The following is a 6,000-nucleotide window of genomic DNA, read 5'->3' on the forward strand; positions in this document are numbered from 1 at the left end:
AAGATTTTATTGGGATCATCTCATACTGCGTGACAAGTAATAATCTTAAAAGACTACTGAAAGCTTCCAGTATAAAACAGGCCGAAGGCAGCACTTTGTTCATCCATTCATCTTTAGTAAGCGCATTATCCTGGTCAGGGTCATCTTATACAGTGTCTGCTCCCTGAGATGCTTAAAATTCATAGCAAAAGGTTCTTGTAAAGTGCCAAACTTCACACCCAAGCACAGGCCATAGCCTTGTATCAGTGTCAAGGATACAGCAGGGGTAAGCTGCTTTTCTCGGCCGTTATATAACTTTAGGCTGCCCTACTGGGAAGGATGAGAAAAGCATACTGTGCTTCTGAGGACCCCAAGGATGCAACTGGTGTATCATCTCAGTTTGTCAATCATCCTTCATGCTTTGTGTGCAATATGTAAAGAAAAAGACACTCGGGGTGTGCTGTTATAGGAAAATAATCAACAGCAGGGTGGAGTGATGTGGAGTTACTGTTACCATGCTGAAGTTGATTGTTTTCCTTTAACAGCACATCCCAAAGTGTTTTATTCCTTTTATACCACTGCAATCTGCCAATGATTAAACATTTTAATTTGTTTAAAAAATGACACGTTGTGCTTTTTAATCATTTCTAATTGGTGGAACATCCACAAGACAAGTCAGTTCCTGTTATAGCTATAAACAGTCATTGTAGTTATTAAGACATATTGGGAAACCAATATTTTCTGAAGACTTTCCCATGGAGGAAAACTTACTGACCATTACAATGTGCTGACACTGGAGACTCCTTCCCTAAATGTTAAGTAAATGTCTCCTTACAGAAAGCTTCACCATATCATTGATTTTTCTTTGTTAACTAATGACACATTCTTGTAATGTGTTTATCATTAGGGTTTATCATAGTGATGAGCATCCACCATTCAAATCACTGTGAATTAGCTGATACTATAGAAAATATACCGTATTAAATAGAACACATATGATACTGTAGAAACGTGATTTGAATTATAGAGGGCACAACTGTCCAAGCTGCTGTGTTATAGAAAATCAATCAACACCTTCTGACCAATCAGATTTGGGAATTCAACAGCACAGTGGTATAAAAATTATGCAATACATAAAAAAACACCATCAATTCACTGGGCGTGTACATTGCTCTTACGTGAAATATAATCCAAATATAATGTCCATGTTGATAACTAGCAGTGGACGTCTCAGCTCCAGAAGCTATTTGGCTACAATTTGTACAATCTGTTTACTTTGAACTATGTACAGTCATATTGTGCTAACTAACTGGTTTCTAATTAGCTAGCAGAGTAAAGTTTCATCACCTGATGTACAGAGAAATAAAACACAATCTGAAACACATATGATCAGATGTTGAAATTGTTTTATTACACCTGCTTAAACAGGTTCATCCACTATTTTGAAAAAAAAAAAGTATTGGATTGCAGCAATGACTTCTGGGTAAGTTGTGTAAAGTGTCTACAGTGATGCATTTAATCTGAGCTGATATGAAGACATGAAGCAGCCTTTAAAATTGTGGCCAAAGGGGTTCGACCAAGGTGAAGTGGACAAGGGGAAAACAGGATTGGACCAAGGCTTGGGCTTCTAATTCAATTCATCTGGAATTTTAATCTAATGTTGTTCATATATTCCATTATTCCATTATATTTCCATTATGTGCCAGCACCATTTTTAGGCCTGTAACAATATGGCAAAATACCATGTCATGGTATTTGTGTACAGTTCAAAATTTTCAAAGAGGGCCAATACATCAAACACACTGAGAACATCATATACACCGTGAAGCATGATTGTGGTAGTATCACGTTGTTTATCATTGGGGACTGGGAAACTCTACAGGGTTGAGGACAGGACGGATGGAGACAAATACAGTGAATCCTAGAAGAAAACTTGTTCCAATCTACCTAAGAGACTTCAGACTGGGCTAAGTTCTACCTTAAAGCACTTATCACACACCGCACTGCACCACCTTCCCTCTGATCCTTTAGCAGTGCTCGGTTGGACCCACCATCTCTCATGGAAGGCATGCATCAAGGCTCTTCTCTGTTCTGGTTCCTGGAGTTCTGGATGGAATGAACTTCTCCTAAATGTCCAAAAAGCTGAGGATGTCTTCAAACGACAACTATAGACCTACCTCTTCATGAAGCACTTAAGTGTTGTCTTGTGTGTTTTTCCTACTATACTACCTCCCCAGTAGGGTTTTGAGACTGATAGACTCTTAGACTCTTAGTTCCTGACATAGTGAACCAGCATGAGGATGTATTTATTGATAGAGACTTCAAAGCACTTCTGTAAGTCACTCTGGATAAGGGCGTCTGCCAAATGCCATAAATATTAAAAACTTTATTCTCTCCATTTCAACAAGTTGTTTCACAGTAGCTGGTCTCATAAACAGAAAACACATTACTCTAATTAACATTAACACATGAAATAAATTCTGAAGATTAAAGTAAGATTTCTTAACTTATTGAATGTTATTAATTCATATTAACATTGACTGAATTCTAAAAAACCTCCTGTTAGGCTTCACACTCAATTACCACAAGCAAAAGCATTTCTACTTCATCACTGACATCAAAATGGTAATATATAATATAAACTTTTTTATATATTAACATTAACTGGATATGAAATACACTACTCTACAAATATATTTTTCTGTGCAATATATACTTTTCTGTCAACTCATCTTCATTTAAATCTTTCAACGGTGTACTGGCGCTTTAATTCAACGTGAGCAGCTCACACAATGTGGCAAAAAAAATAAAAAAATAGACTCGACTCCAAAACTCCTGCTTCACTACTGCTCACTTCTGGTGTAAAATTTTAGCAGTGTAGAGGTTACAGAGCTTACAAACTGCAGTTTTGTCATCATTCCACACAAGAGACATCTTCTTTACACACAGCATGAAATCGATGTGTTTTCCCACCCTCTTTTGATTGACAGGATATAATCGGCCCTGATCATCGGATGCTTTTAAACTATCGTCCGATAGCCGAGAGCGTGAAAAATAGACTTTATCGGCCGATGCATCAGTGCTTCTCTAGTATATATACATGTTCATCTTCATCATTACCAGCTACTTATCCTGCTTAGCTAACATTAATGTTATATCTTTAGTAGTAGACAGACAAAGTTTTTTTTTTAAGTCAAGTTGGTTAGCGAAGTACAGTTGAGGCCAAAAGTTTACATACATCTAGGCTTAAAACCGTCAAACTCCATTTCCTGTGTTAAATAAATAAGTCTATCTACTTTATTTCTATAAAAGGTCATTTAAAAATAATTGCTAAGATACAGATTTATTTCAGCTTTTATTTTATTTTATTTTCAGTGGGTCATAGGTTTACAAACACTTCTCTAAATATTTGGTGGCAATGCCTTTTAATTGCTTAACTTGAATCAAACTCTTGGGGTAGCCTTCCACAGGCTTCTCACAATGTTTTGCCGGAATGTTTGTTCATTCCTCCTGACAGAACTGGTGTTTATGGGCCTCCTTTGCTCAGACACGCATTTTCAGCTAACTCTACAAATGTTCTCTGTGATTCAGGTCAGAGCTTTGTGATGACCACTCTAATACTTTCACTTTGTTGTCTTTAAGCCATTTTGTTACAACTTTGGAAGTTGATACTATGTCATTTCTGAAGTACACCAGTCCCTTTCCAGCAAAATGCCACATAAACATGCTGCCACCCCCATGCTTCACAGCTGGGATGGTGTCCTTCAGATATAAAGATTTAAACAATGGTTTGTACAGATGCATGTGGTACATACTATTGTGTGGAAATTACTCCTAAGGAGGAACCAGACCTGTGGAGCACCATCATGTTTTTTTTTTCTGAGGTCTTGGTTGAATTGCATGGATTTCCCCATGTTTTTAAGACAAAAAGGCACAAGTGCTTCTCCTGATTATGACAATCGGGCAATCAGAAGCTTCTAAAATCATTGCATCGATTTCTAGACTCTTCCAGACTGTTTAAAGAGACTGTCAACTTAGTGTATGTAAACTTTCTACCCACTGAATTCTGATATAGTGACTTAAATAAAATAAATCTTAAATAAATCTCTCTTATTGATTGTTTTCAAAATGATCTCTGATGTGAACAGTAGATGCCCTCATTGACTTGTCAAAAGAAATGTATTGTAAGATGATATGTGTGGCATTAGGAAAAACTGTCTTTAGCCTAGGCTTATGCCAACTTTTATGCCTCAAGTATATCATGAGGTTTGCAACTATATAAATGTTTTGGAACTATATAAAGCCAATATTGTTCTTGCTAAGAGGAAGGCTGTATGTTTAACTTAAAGTCTGCTTATCCATATATATATATATATATATATATATATATATATATATATATATATATATATGTCTTTCTGTCTGTTTGTCTGTCTATCTATTTATCTATTAGGGGTATAAGGATATGGTTTATCGTATCATTCAATATGTCTGTGTATTCAAAAATATGTTAAACAGGCTGTATAATATATTAGGCTACTGGTCATAAAATACTGCTTATATTATTTGAGGTGTAATAAACATTTAAACTTAATCACACTTCCTCCTCTTGAAAAAAATATTTTTCATTATTTTGAATAAGGAGAAGCTACAGGGGTTTTAAAAACATGCTTCTTCTAACCATGACCTGATCCTGTAATCAAAGCCAGCAGAGGGAAGACCTTTATCCCACAAACTCACTTCATAATTCAACTGCATTGCCTGGAGTTTAGTTTAGAGACAGATTGCTCCAAGCTATAAATGCTGTTACTGTTGTATAAAGGTGATAAAAAAAAACCTGCTCGCCCTGCCAGCTGACAGCCAATGGCTGACAAATAGGTTTTGTTCCTATGTCTGTTTGAATGTGAGGTATGTGAACAACCAGTGACTCAATTACCCTGATTTGTATGGTTTATTAAAAAGAATTTAAAATAATAATATTAAAAAAAATTATTTTATCAACACTGAAACACAGCTGCAGACTCCAGTAAGTCAGGAACACTTCATATGATAGATAATCACCTGCAGTTAGAAGTGAAGAATAAACAACTTTTAGCGCCAGTAGCTGTGTGTGAGAAAATTGAGTGCATTTTAGGGTGATGCAAGAGCTGAGTGTATAATTTCATCATGCAAAGTGGAAGATAAGAACCCTAAAAGAAGCATCTCCTGTTGTACATGCAGGTGATGTGGTTATTAATGGTCTTGTCAGTGTGAGTCACACCTGCGGGTAAACTCAGGGAATGTTCAGGGACTCAAGTCAAGGTGGAATTATAAAGCCTGGCTGATAGACAGATTACTATAGCATGTTATTTGCTATGTATTAATATAATAGTAAATAGTCATATACAGTCATTGGTGCAATACATAATGGTATGATAGTATAGTAGTATATACAATAGCAGTAGTAAAATGTAATAAATGATAGTATTGGTCATTATAGTGCACTCTAAAAAGCAATTATAGCCTCATGTAGCTTTTACATATTGATATAATGTTCATGTTGCTACAATAAATTAATTCATAAATGTACCTACAGTATTTCTATTTAATGAGTTTAACATAAACCTGCCATTATTTACCAGTCTACTTTTTGTTTGAACTTACATATAAGTTTACTGTAAGTGGAAACTATACTATAAGTGGAAATTCTGCACTATAGTATAGAAGTAAGTAACAGTATACAGTAATATAATAGTTTAATGTCATGTAGTAGCAATACTGAATCACAAATAATGTAGCGCTGTTGAGTAAATAATGCAAATATATAACAGTAGTAGAAGTATATCGCATATAAGGAAGTATAGTATAACGCCTTCTTGATGAGAGATGTTAGAGGAGAACTGTCTAGAAAGGCTACAGTAACTCAAGTAACCACTCTCGAGCCAAGTCCAAGCCTGAGAACTCTCATGTCCAGTCTAGTCTGTCTCCTGACTCGAGCGAGGACACCATTGCTCCACCTCCTGGCTAATTGGATGACGTTTT

Source organism: Ictalurus furcatus, chromosome 2 (assembly GCF_023375685.1).
Source record: "Ictalurus furcatus strain D&B chromosome 2, Billie_1.0, whole genome shotgun sequence".
In the NCBI taxonomy this organism is placed as follows: Eukaryota; Metazoa; Chordata; class Actinopteri; order Siluriformes; family Ictaluridae; genus Ictalurus; species Ictalurus furcatus.